The sequence below is a fragment of the Pleurodeles waltl genome, chromosome 9 (genome assembly GCF_031143425.1).
Source record: "Pleurodeles waltl isolate 20211129_DDA chromosome 9, aPleWal1.hap1.20221129, whole genome shotgun sequence".
NCBI lineage: Eukaryota > Metazoa > Chordata > Amphibia > Caudata > Salamandridae > Pleurodeles > Pleurodeles waltl.
The window spans coordinates 792,142,674-792,156,779 of NC_090448.1; the positions used below are offsets into that span (position 1 = coordinate 792,142,674).

Here is a 14,106-nt window from a genome sequence, read left to right on the forward strand (position 1 = left end):
CTTTTGTAGCTTGGCACGAGCAGTCAGGCTTATCTCAGAGGCAATGTGTAAAGTATTTTTGTAGACACACACACACACACACTGACAAAGTGAAAACACCACAAAAGTACTCCACACCAGTTTAGAAAAATAACCAATATTTATCTGAATTGAACAAGACCAAAACAACGAAACTTCAACATACCTAAGTGTAACGGGAGTGCCGCCGAACGCAGCTCCCAAACACCTGTCGGGGGAGGAACACAATGGCCCGGGGGCACGAGAGGAAACCTCCCTGCCATGACGTATGACGCTGAGGGCGTCATAAACATCAGAAGAGAAGACGGACGAGGGAGATCGGGAGAAAAGAAGGAGGAGCCGAGAACGCGGGGAAGCCGGAGTGAGGAGATCGCCATCGGAGCATCGGAAGAAGAGAAAGAGACCGCCGTGACCGGAGAGCCGACAACGGAAAGGGAAACCGCCATCACCAGGGGGCCGGAGGAAGAGAAGGACACCGTCGAGGTCGGAGAGTCGGTTGCAGCGAGGGGAAGCACCGCCATCCGAGTGCCCAGGACGGAGGAAGAGACCCAGAAGTCAGGACGCCTCGAAGGAAGGAGGAACCACTGGGCAACTCCCGGCCCAGACGAAGAGAAATCGGGAGATCACCCACGTGCCGGCCGCGCCCCGGGAGGGACGTGGCCCTCCCAGGTACGTCTATACCCTGCCTGGCAGACTCTGTCAGGCTGGCTGACAGGAAAAAGAGGAAAAGGGGGGGGGGGGGAGAAAGGGAGGACGGGAAGACCTCGTGAAAGAAGGGGACTTACCAGAAAAGGAGAGGGGGACCTAAACTGCTTTAACCCACGGACAGGGACACCACCCGAGAAACCCTAAGAAAAGGAAGAGAAAGGGGTTTTTTTGGAGTAAAAAGGAAATAAGGGCACAATACCACAGAGTGATACCCACCACCAGCACCAGCCCTACCTAGTCCACACCACCCTACTAACCCTGTTTGAACCCTTGTCTTACCCCTACTTTATTCACGTACCTGATTACTTTTATTTTTCTTTTTCTTTTGGGAATACGGGAGATCGGAGGACGGAAAAACCAGACCGCCTCAAGACGGAACCAAGACACCACCAGAGACTGTAAAACCCAAGCAGGGTTTTGGGGAAATAGAAAATAGGGCTAATCTTGTGGAAAGAAACAAGAGAGAATTGGCCAACTTTAAATAAAACAGTTATTATTCCCTCAAATAGTGGTGCCAGTCGCATTCTTCCAATATCTTACATCATTCCGATAACGAACCCATTTACAGTGGTGACAGAAGTGGGATATTGGAACAGGCGACAGGAGAACCCTAGAAAATGGAGGGGGTGCCCACAATGGCGGATATGATGCAGCAACTAGCTGAGGGGCAACGCCATCTGCAAATTGTATGGGAGGAGCAACAGAAGGCAGCCAAGGTGGAAAGGGAGGCCCTGCAAAACGCGCTTAAAAGTCAGGCTACTATCATGGCCAACAATCAGTTGGTACATGACAACGCGATAAAGACTTTGACGGATACCATTGCAGCAACTCGGGTACATCCAAATGTACCTAGTTCCGTTTTGCAGAGATATCAGGAAGGCGAAGACCCCGACGCCTTCTTTACTAACTTTGAACGCGTCGCCATTTCAGCCACCTGGCCGCAGGACAGATGGGGTCAATATATCGCTCCCTTATTAACCGGGACCCTCCAAGCAGCATATCAAGCGGTTAACCCGGGTGGGACAACACCCTATCCGGACATCAAGAAGAGCATCCTAGAAAGGGTCGGCTTTGATACAGAACACTATCGGGTTCGCTTCAGGAAGGCCAGGTGGGGCCCCTCTGAGAACCCTCGAGCTTTATATTTTAGGGTCAAAGATTTAGGTCTCAAGTGGCTTGGACCCATAGGGACGAATAGGGAAGATGTTATTGAGGCCGTTCTCCTAGAACAATATCTAGACGCCCTACCCGCCAATACTCGCCATTGGATCAAGCAACACCCGAACCCCGACACGAATACTACCATTGAGCTGGCCTGTGCTTTCCACCGCTCCCTCGAATTCAAAACACCCCTTCCGCGGTTGTTACCTCAACCAGTTAGGCAAAACACGGGACAATCCGCAGCCTCGGGGAAAAGGCCGATAGAGGAACCGGGAAGGTTACGAGGGATAGAGAAGCCCTCTGGACAGCAGCCCCAGTGTTTTAGTTGTGGGGAATGGGGACACATTGCCCGATTTTGCCCGCTGAAGTCCGGCAAACCCGAACCCATGGAAATAGGGGTTACGAGAGGCCGGGTTTTCTACACGGGGGGGAAAGATACCCAATACAAAAAGATACTGTCCATTAACGGGAGGGACACACTAGCGCTCATCGACTCCGGATGTAGTCAGTCCGTAATCAGAGCGGATCTGATTGCCGAGCATACACTTGACCCAGGTTTCACAGTATCCATATGTTGTATTCACGGGGAAACAAGAGAATATCCCCTAATATGGACTACCCTTTTTTGGGAAGGAACAAATACCCCCATAAGGCTGGGGGTAGTTGAACAGTTGGTGGAAGAGGCCATCATAGGAACAGACTTTAAAGACTTTCCGATCCTTTTGGACAGCACACAGAGAGACCTGGATGCCTGGTTGGGAAGCGCCCCTTTTTCTGAATTACCCATAACAGCCCCGGTGACCCGCTATAAACCCACTAAAAGAGAAAAACGAGAAGCCAGGAAGTCCTATAGAAGAGAGGACACAAACCACGACAGAGATAACGCACAGGTATTCGCCCTCGTTGGTCTTCCGCCCTTCCGATGTAGTCAAAGGGACGATCCCAGTTTGATCCACGCCTGGAGAAGTGCCAAACCTCGAACCATAGATGATAAGGGTCCCTCCTTTGTGATCAATAAAAATCTGTTATATCGAATCACCAGTAACGAGAGAGGGGAAAAGAAACAGTTACTGATTCCCGAACCCTATAGGCAGCAGGTGTTGCATCTAGCCCATAATCAGCCGGGGGGGGTCATTACGGGAGAGAAAAAACAGAGGAATACCTATTAAGGAAATTCTACTGGCCTGGGGTTTTTTCCCATATCAGAAAGTTCTGTCAGCAATGTCCTAGATGTCAGTTGATAGATCCCGGACCCAGGAAAAAAGCACCCCTACATCCTCTTCCCATTATTGACGTACCGTTCTCTAGAGTAGGAATGGATCTAGTCGGGCCCCTCCTACCGTCTTCCAAGGGATACCGCTACATTCTAGTATTGGTCGATTACGCCTCTAGGTATCCGGAAGCTATCCCCCTAACTAGTATTAGCACTAAAAGTGTCGCCAACGCCATGATAGGTTTCTTCTCACGAATAGGGTTTCCCCGAGAAATATTGACGGACCAAGGGACCCAGTTTATGTCCAACTTGATGGCTCAGATTTGTCAATTATTAGGGATACGGCAGATAAGGACAGCGGTTTATCATCCCCAGACAGACGGACTAGTAGAAAGGTATAATCGCACCCTGAAAACCCTTCTGAGGAAAGCGATCTCCGAGTCAGGTAAAGATTGGGACAAGAAACTTCCCCTAGTGTTATATGCCGTCAGAACCCATGAACAAGCATCTACAGGACATAGTCCATTCGAACTGCTGTTTGGGCGACAGCCTAGGACCCTATTAGACATGGCAGCCGAGTTATGGGAGGAAGACGAAAGCGGGGAAAAACCTCTCCTAGAGTACACCAGTGAGTTAAAGTCCCGACTACAAACGATATGGGAAGATGTGAGAGGGCACATGGAAAAAGCTCAGGAGAAACAAAAGCGTTATTACGATAGGAACACTCAAATGAGATCTTTTGTAGAGGGAGACCAAGTATTAGTGCTTTTACCCAGTTCAGACAATAAACTTTTGGCAAAATGGCAAGGCCCATATAAAATAATAAAAGCAGTAACTCCGGTTACCTATAAACTACAACTCGCGACTAATCCCAACCGATTTCAAATCTTTCATGTTAACTTACTAAAAAGATGGGAGGAATCTCAAGTAGACCAAAATATAAACTGTTTAGTTAACACAGTAAAAGAGCTAGAAATAGGGTGGTGCCCCACAGACCCCCCCTCAAAGGGCGATATACCCCTCCGAAATGCGGAGTTAACAGTGCAACAGAACCAACAACTAAACCAACTCCTTAATGCGCACCCCCACGTGTTTTCCCCTGTTCCAGGTAAAACAGAGCTAATCCACCACCAGATTATAACCCAACCGGGTAAAATAATCCGGTTACGTCCCTATCGCATTCCCGAAGCGAGGAAGGTCATAGTTGAAGAGGAGGTAAAAAGGATGTTAGATTTGGATATTATAGAGCCGTCCCAAAGCCCCTGGTGCTCCCCGGTGGTGTTAGTGCCAAAACCGGACGGATCCATACGCTTTTGTATCGACTTTAGACAAATCAATGCCGTGTCCCAATTTGATACGTATCCTCTTCCCAGGGTAGACGAACTTATAGAACGGCTCGGTAAAGCCAAATACATGTCTACCCTAGACCTAACAAAAGGATACTGGCAGATTCCTTTAGCTAAAGCCGATAAAGAAAAAACGGCGTTCTCCACCTCTTCCGGTCTATATCACTTTAAGGTACTCCCTTTTGGACTGCATGGAGCCCCCGCCACTTTTCAGAGACTCATCGATACTATATTACGACCACATACCAGATACGCGGCCGCCTATCTGGATGACATCGTTATTCATAGCGAAACCTGGGAAGACCATTTAAACCATGTAGGACAGATCTTTAAAGCACTGTCGGCGGCCGGATTGACCGCCAATCCTTCCAAGAGCCGACTGGCTTTCAATGAAATTCCCTATCTGGGTTATCATATTGGGAAGGGGAATATCAGGCCCCAAATGAGTAAAATAGAAGCCATTTTACGTATAAGCGCACCCACCACAAAGAAAGAGATCCGATCCTTCCTCGGACTAGTGGGGTATTATCGAAGATTCATACCTCACTACTCTACAGTGGCCGCCCCCCTCACTGACCTCTTGAGGAAGGGGCAACCCAAGAACATCACAAGTCTAACCATTCCACAATCACATAGCTACCGTACCTTGCAACGGTGCCTAACCACGCAACCCGTATTAAAATGCCCTGAATTCAGTCGTCCCTTCCATCTCCAAACGGATGCCTCGGACGTAGGCCTGGGTGCAGTACTGTTCCAAAAAGATGAAAATGAGATAAGCCATCCGGTGGTCTTCATTAGTCGTAAGCTATTTCCTCGGGAACAGAACTATCCCATAATAGAGCGTGAGTGCCTGGCCATTAAATGGGCTGTTGAAAGCCTTCAATATTATCTCCTAGGGAGGTCCTTCCTTTTATATACCGACCACGCCCCTCTTACCTGGCTCTCGAGGTATAAGGACACCAACGTTCGCATTTTAAGATGGTTTATGGAGCTACAACCTTTCTCCTTCCAGGTTTGCCATCTCCCTGGAGACCTTATGGGACAAGCAGACTATTTGTCTCGATTTCCGGGACCTGGGGGGCTCGAACAGCCCCATCCAAGGGAGGGGATGTGTAACGGGAGTGCCGCCGAACGCAGCTCCCAAACACCTGTCGGGGGAGGAACACAATGGCCCGGGGGCACGAGAGGAAACCTCCCTGCCATGACGTATGACGCTGAGGGCGTCATAAACATCAGAAGAGAAGACGGACGAGGGAGATCGGGAGAAAAGAAGGAGGAGCCGAGAACGCGGGGAAGCCGGAGTGAGGAGATCGCCATCGGAGCATCGGAAGAAGAGAAAGAGACCGCCGTGACCGGAGAGCCGACAACGGAAAGGGAAACCGCCATCACCAGGGGGCCGGAGGAAGAGAAGGACACCGTCGAGGTCGGAGAGTCGGTTGCAGCGAGGGGAAGCACCGCCATCCGAGTGCCCAGGACGGAGGAAGAGACCCAGAAGTCAGGACGCCTCGAAGGAAGGAGGAACCACTGGGCAACTCCCGGCCCAGACGAAGAGAAATCGGGAGATCACCCACGTGCCGGCCGCGCCCCGGGAGGGACGTGGCCCTCCCAGGTACGTCTATACCCTGCCTGGCAGACTCTGTCAGGCTGGCTGACAGGGAAAAGAGGAAAAGGGGGGGGGGGGAGAAAGGGAGGACGGGAAGACCTCGTGAAAGAAGGGGACTTACCAGAAAAGGAGAGGGGGACCTAAACTGCTTTAACCCACGGACAGGGACACCACCCGAGAAACCCTAAGAAAAGGAAGAGAAAGGGGTTTTTTTGGAGTAAAAAGGAAATAAGGGCACAATACCACAGAGTGATACCCACCACCAGCACCAGCCCTACCTAGTCCACACCACCCTACTAACCCTGTTTGAACCCTTGTCTTACCCCTACTTTATTCACGTACCTGATTACTTTTATTTTTCTTTTTCTTTTGGGAATACGGGAGATCGGAGGACGGAAAAACCAGACCGCCTCAAGACGGAACCAAGACACCACCAGAGACTGTAAAACCCAAGCAGGGTTTTGGGGAAATAGAAAATAGGGCTAATCTTGTGGAAAGAAACAAGAGAGAATTGGCCAACTTTAAATAAAACAGTTATTATTCCCTCAAATAGTGGTGCCAGTCGCATTCTTCCAATATCTTACATCATTCCGATAACGAACCCATTTACACTAAGTAAAGAGACAATTTTTCAAAGAGTAAATCTTAGTAAAGAGCTTAGAAACACAATGGCTCCAGCTGGGGCTATTATGGTTTCGTTGACGGAGTCGTTACCTACAGTCTGACGCCACTTGAGAGGGGGCGTGAGCCGGTCATGGAGTAGCATGGACCGCACGTACAGTACCAAGGAAAACGATGATGAAACAAGGACGTTGCACAGAGTTGGGGAGGTGAGGCATCGCTGGAGCTGGTGCGGCATCTGTTCATTATTGCTACTGGGGAGGTGAGGTGTTGGTTCCTTACTCTTGCAGGGGAGGTGGTGCAGCGTCGGTGGTGAGGCGTCACTTCCTTACGTCAAAGCAGGGTTGATGAATCCAGCAGGCCAAGATGCGAAGCGTCTACTTTGCGGTGTTGCAATCACATCACGGGGCCACAGATGCCAATCATGGCAGCATCGTTGGGCCTCTATTGCAAGTCGTGGTCGTTGCACTCAGCGGGGACCACTGCTCTGATGCAGGCAGTGGTGCGGAGTCAGACAGCAGGCCGGTTCTGAAGTTGCTCTGGAGTCCATATGCTTGGTTTCTTCTTAATTGCACCAGAGATCACTTCCAAGGGTCCAGGGTCTGGATTTGGCACCACTTGGCAAGTCAGGACTCTCAGCAAGAGAGCCCAGGCAGTGGCAGGTGAAGTCTTTGATGGCCCTGAGACTTCTTAACAGGAGGAAAGCTCAGTTCAAAGCCTTGAAAAACCTTGGAAAGCAAGAAGTAGAAAGCAAAGTCCATTGCTCTCACTCCTAGGACAGAAGCAGCAAGCAGTAGGCCAGCACAACAAAGCAACAGACGGGAGTGGGAGTCCCTCCTACAGCATGCAGCTCTTCTTCCTGACAGAATGTCCTCAGTCCAGAAGTGTCCTAACTCTGTGGGGTCAGAGGTCCCGTATATATACCCCTTTCTGTCTTTAAAGTAGGCAAACTTCAAAAAGAGGTCTCTGTAGTGCACAAGACCCTGCTTTTTCCTGCCCTGACCCCAGACACACTCAAGAGGGTTGGAGACTGCTTTGTGTGAGGACCGGAATAGCCCTAATCGAGGGCAAGTGCCACCCGCCTGGTGATGGATCATCAGGATATGCAGGGCACACCTAAGCTCCCTTTGTGTGACTGTCTAGAGTGGATGCACAAACAGCCCAACTGTCATCCTGTCCCAGACATGTATTCCACAGACAGGCAGAGGCACAGAATAGTTAAGCAAGAAAATGCCCACTTTCTAAAAGTGGTATTTTCAAACCTACAATATAAAAATCAAATTCACGTAAAGATGTATTTTAAATTGTGAGTTTAGAGACCCAAAACTCCTCATCTCTATCTGCTCCCAATAGAAAATTACACTTACAAGATATTTCAAGGCAATCCCCATGTTACCCTATGGGAGAAATAGGCCTTGCAATAGTGAAAAACAAATTTAGCAGTATTTCAGAATCGGGACATCTAAAACACAGCAGTCCATGTTATACCGTTTAAATACACTGCCCACTGTCCAGGGGGCTCCCTTGGGCCTAAATCAGGGGTGACCTACATGTAGTAAAAGATAAGGTTTGGGCCTGGCAAGTGGGCGCACTTGCCAGGTGAACACAGCAGTTAAAAAACTGCAGACATAGACACTGCAATGGCAGATCTGAGACATGTTTACAGGGCTACTCTTGTCGGTGGTACAATCAGTGCTACAGGCCCACCAATAGCATTTAGGTTACAGGCCGTGGGCACATATGGTGCACTATAATAGAGTCTTACTAGCAAATCAAAATATTCCAATAATGGGTAAACCAGTCACCAGTACAATTTAGACAGCGAGCACTTGCACTTTAGCACTTGTTATCAGTGGTGAAGTGCAGAGTCCTAAGCCAGCCAGTCCTGGGTTGCCTGTGTTCCAGTTCAGGGAGGACCTGGCTTTGCAGTTCGGGCTGAACTGTTCCCACAGGAGCAGGGTCAGGACTGATTTGCAAATAGCTGTGCCCACTTGCATGGTGTGCAAAATAACAATGGGTTAGGGTGCGGCCCGAGTAATTACTAGGGGCTGGGATTAATTCATCCATAATTTTTTGTATACTTTAGAATGTCGCAGTTTGAAATGCAGCAGTTGAGGAGGAAAACGCTACAGTATCCAATCCCAATAGACATGGCTGCTAATTAACATATGAGAATTAAAAGAGCTGGGAATGGGAGGAGACAGATGATTTGGTGGTAAGTTTCTTGTAACTGATGAAACTTAACACCAAATCCTCTGATTTCTCAACCTCCCACAATGCTTTAATTAACATTTGTCTCCTTTTGGGACGCAGATTATAGTAATTAAGTTACTGGCACTGAGGACCTTATTTAGAAATTGGTGGTAGTGGATGTCTGCCAAAAAAAGACTGATGTCCTGTTTTCTGTATTTAGAATGCCATTGACATAAATGTGTCCAGCAGGTAGGGCATATGTCACTTTTTGATAGGTGTTTTGCTCCCTCCCAACTAAATAAGGCCTTAACTTTCATGGATCTCCCCTTGTGATATCAGAAACATAATGCTAAATCTGACTTATCTTGAAATTCGCCTGTGGTGCGGATTCTGACACAGATTTCGCTCAATTGGTGAACTTTAAAAAAATGGATTTCTGATGGGAACCAAAATCTTTTTCTTAGTTATGGAAAAGGCTAAAAATTGACGAGCCATACCACTGCAATATCGTCGAGATAGGTGTGAATAGCGGGTGCAGCCATCGTCAAATGCGAGGTGTATAGCTGGCTATGATATCAAAAGCATTCAAGGATGATGTCCTCCTCAGTAAAAAATGGCTCACTGGTCACTGTGTGCAGTTAGGGTATATGATTTTTGTGTCTATTCCATCAAACCAGTAAAGCTCACGATCGCCAGACCATTGAGCCAGGAGTACCTGCTAAGACATTTTATTTCCCTATCTGCTAGTTCCCTGTAAGTGTTAAGGAGATGATGCCAGTCCAGAAGGTAAGAGGCCTGTTTTAACTGCGGGATGTCCTCATCTAAATGCTTTAGGGCCTGTTCTGTCTTCTGTATCTGGGCCTGGATGTCCTTCTGGACCCCCACCTGTTTGCTATGGCAACATCCTGGATATAGGCTTTAAAGGCTTCACACAGAGTAGGCTAAGAGAAGACTGAACCAGTAATGCCAATGTCCTCCTGGGGAGCTCACCCTCGCCATACCATTGAGCCAGGGCGTACCTGCTGAGACATTTTATTTCCCTATCTGCTAGTTCCCTGTAAGTGTTAAGGAGATGATGTCGGTCCAGAAGGTAAGAGGCCTGTTTTAACTGCGGGACATCATTATCTAAATTCTTTAGGGCCTGTTCTGTCTTCTGTATCTGGGCCCGGATGTCCATCTGGACCCCCACCTGTTTGCTATGGCAACATCCTGGATATAGGCTTTAAAGGCTTCACACAGTGTAGGCTAAGAGAAGAATGAACCCTTTTTAAGCTGAAAATACTCAAGTATTGCCTGCCTGATCACAGAGCCAAAATCTGTGTTGTGCAATGCATCACTAGGGATGTCAGAAGCGTGAGGACTTGCATGACCAGGGAGTGGTCTGAGTGTGTGCAGCAGGTGAGTTATATCAAAGACCCATGGAGCTGCAATTTTCTAGATGGGCCAATGTTGGAAGCTGGCCCTGTGTGTGGAGGACACCTATGGTGTTACACCTTATACTGGGTCCAGGCAAACCCCAGTTAGATAGTGTTACAGTGTCTAGACAGCCAGGGCTCTCTAGGGTACCTGTGGCGAGCAGCCATGACTTATCTAGAATGCATGTGAAGCACTTGCAATACCACAGTAGTCACATAGGGGCTCATTATGAACCCGGTGGTTCAGACCGCAATGCCGGTGGCGGGAGAAAAGACCGCCACCGGCATGGCGGTCTAAACCGCCATATTACAAACACAGGGAGGTCCCCCGCCACCACCAGGCTACCGCCGACAGGCAGCCTGACGATGGCGGATTTCATTATCCGACACGGCAGCGCTGCAAGCAGCGCCGCCCTCTGGATAATGAACCCTGTTTCCCCGAGGCTGGCGGAAGGGGTGCTCCAGGGCCCCTCTGGGAGCACCTGCACTGCCCATGCACTTGGCATGGGCAGTGCAGGGGCCGTGCAGTGCCCCCTCGCGCAGGTCACTGCCTGATTTATGGGCAGTGATCTGCGCGACGGGTGCTGCTGCACCCACCGCACTGAGGCATTGACGACGGCTCCATGTGGAGCCGTCGGCAATGTCCCAGCCCTGCATTCTGCTGGGCTGGCAGGTGCAAACACTGTGCAAACCCCTGGTGTACCAATACCCTGGAGACCAAAGTACCATCAACCAGGGATTTGCAGGGGTACACAAGTATGCCAATTGTGTGGTGTAAGAAGTCCCATGGCAAACAATTTTAGAGGAGGGAGCACAATCACTGGGGTTCTGATCAGCAGGATCCCAGTGAAAATAGTCTATGCGCACTGACATCACGCATAAAGTGGGGGTAACCATGCCAGAAGGAGAAGACTTTCCTACAGCTAATAGTCTATACAGGAAGATATCCTTTAGGGGCGGAGTAATAGGTGTATTCCTGTCTTGTGCCAAGATGGGCTTGCCAAATATCCAATAAACTATCTGTCCAATAAGTCCAGAAGTATCCCCAGGGAATGGGGTCTGGGGGCGCTCCTAGGGATAGAGCAACCAGACATGTGTCCAGGACCAGATTGAAGTCACCAGCCCACAGAATGTCACCTACTAATGCTTGTGATAGGATTAATAGCAGGTCATGGAAAAAAGTGGTTATTTCAATGATGAGTGCATAAATGTTAATTATAGCTATCCTATGGTCTTCTATGTAACCAACTAGAATACTATAGCAGCCTTGTGGGCCAATATGTTTGTGCAGCAATTTGGAAGTTGACCCTCTTCTGGACCAGTATGCAGACCTTAGGAGCTATAGGAGGCAAAGCACCTATAGTGTCCCCATTTGGAAGCATGTTGTAGGACCAGCTGGTGTGAAGTGACTTTCTTGAAGGCAGGTGATGTCCATCCCATGTCAGGCAAGATAAGTCAATGTGTGTTTACCCTTGCAGGGACTGTTGATTCCCTGCACATTATATATGAGGAAGGGCAACCGTCTAGAGAAGCTGTTCTTAACCTTTGGTTGTGGATCCCCTGAGGGTCCGTGAAGCCTACTCAGTCGGCCCGCGACTGCTTAGAAAATGATATAATATATAATATTAGCAGATAAATAAAGTGTATTTAAACAGATAAGCAAAATATAACATTGAACATTTTAAAACATTTTGTAAATGTGAAGGAATTTGAAATTGGTGACTAAAAATTAAGTGCATCAGGGGAAGGCCAGTCCTCCAAGCGGAACAATGTCCCTCCCAGTTAAAGATGTACGCTTGGACACGCCCCTAAGATGGCGGACGGGTGAGACGGAGCCCTGTGTCTCTCCGCCCGCCGCATATGGCCGCAGAGGCAGAGAGGACCAGGAGCCGGAGAAAGGTGCAGGGAACGCCCGAGGGAGCCGGCGGGCAACAGAAGGTGAGCCTGACAGCCTACGGCCACACGGTTCCCAAAATGGCGGCGCCTGCTGGAGCTAGGCTGTGAGATGGCGGCAAAGGCGCAGGGGGGCCCCCGAGGCTAGAGGAGGTGACGCCCGGGGCCCCGGGCTGCAGAAGTGGAGCCTGCCCACGGTGTGCAGCGGTGAGGACCGGGAGCCGGAGAAGGGTGCTGGGAGTGGCCGCGGGAGCCGGCGTGCGGCAGAGGGTGAGCCTGATGACCCGTGACCACCCGGCTCCCAAAGTGATGGTGCCAGCGGGGGCTCGGCTGCGAGACGGCGGCGGATGCGTAGGGTAGCCCCTGCGGCTGAGGAGGTGACACCCTGGGCCCCGTGGAGACAAAGAGTGGAGCCTGCCTGGAGAGAGCAGCACAGAGAAGCCTGGTGACATCTTGGGGAGACACTGAAGTTGCCCTCCTCGTATGTAGGCACATGGATACTGCAGCACGTCGGCTGCGGTCAACCCCCGGACCCTAAAGAAGGACCAGCGGGCGCAAAGAGTGTCATCAGGTCAAGAGTCTGTGCGGTGAGACTGCAGAAAAGGAAGGGTGTCGGATCAGCGGCCTCGCGGAGTTCTTCAACGGTCAAGGCCATGCAGAGAACACGGTGGGGCAGGCCTGACTGAAAAGTTCCTTGAGGAGCTTGGGGAAGGCCTGAGCTGTGACAGGGGATTCCCCCCTGGGGGTGAGAAGGCCGGAAATCGGGCGGCGGAGAGGCAAAAGGGGGCCCCAACCGAGGCGAGAAGAAGACCCGCCAACATTTCGCAGGGAGGGCTGCCGAGAAAAGGAGAGACGGCCCTCGTGTCCCTGGGGCCAGGTGGGACCCATAAAATACCCCCTAAGAGAGACCTACAGCGACTTGGGCAAGACCGGGTTGCCAGACGGGCTACATCAGAGTCTGAGTGAGACGGCGGAAGAGAGGGAGCTGCACCACATCGCCAGTCCAGAGGTGAGAAGAAATTGGGGGCACACCCCAAAAAGCAAAGATCAGTCAAGGACATGTTGGCCAAGACTATGACAGGCAACTCAGAGCGGGATAGCCATACTCCCACTACAACCCGGAGAGAAGGCGATGAAGAAGGTGAGGGCCCAATTACGCAGTCCTTCCTCGTGGTGCTCTTTCAGTCCCTAAAAGAAGATCTACAGGTGGTAAAGCGCGATTTGTCCAGGGACCTTAAGGAAGTAAGACATGAACTAGAAGCAGATGAAGAGAGAGAGTGAACACCCTGGAGCAGCATGAACACCACCGCGACGTGGAGATAGAACAACTTCAGCAAGAAGTAATTTGCCTACAGGAGCAACAAATCATGCTCCAAGCACACATGGAGGACCTGGAGAACCGCTCGACGCGGAATAACATTCGCATCAGGGGGGCACCCACAGGGGCAGAAGAGTATGACATCGCCCAGTACATCGGCTCCCTCTTTCACCAGATTTTAGGGGAGGAAATGGATAAGAAGGTTTGATTCGACAGAGTTCACAGAGTGGGCTCACCGAGACCGGCCCATGTACCCCCAGCAGACATTTTGGTTTGTGTTCACGACTTCCCTCTTAAGGAGCGCATTCTTCACCTAGCAAGGGAGCAACACCCGCTGAGGTTTCGGGGCCACTCGCTGCTCCTCTATCAGGACCTGGCAGCAATCACCCTACAGAAGACGAGGGACTTTAGGCCGATCACCTCATACCTCAGGGGCAAAGGGGTTCCCTACTCCTGGGGCCATCCATTCCGCCTGATCTTCTGCTGGGATGGCAAACTTCACCAACTGTGCTCACTGCAAGAAGCCTGTACTTTGCTGCAATTGGAGCCACCCTCAGAGGATCACCTCCACTCGACGAGACCTAACCGTGGGCGGCGGAAGCGCAAATGGTGGCAGA

General features: G+C 50.3%; 1 protein-coding gene across 3 annotated transcripts in view; it reads right to left on the reverse strand.

Annotated features, from left to right (window-relative positions):
- The window catches only part of LTBP3 (latent transforming growth factor beta binding protein 3), a 336,564-nt gene that overhangs the window by 154,480 nt on the left and 167,978 nt on the right, over positions 1 to 14,106 (reverse strand). The gene's annotated exons all lie outside the window — the stretch shown is intronic.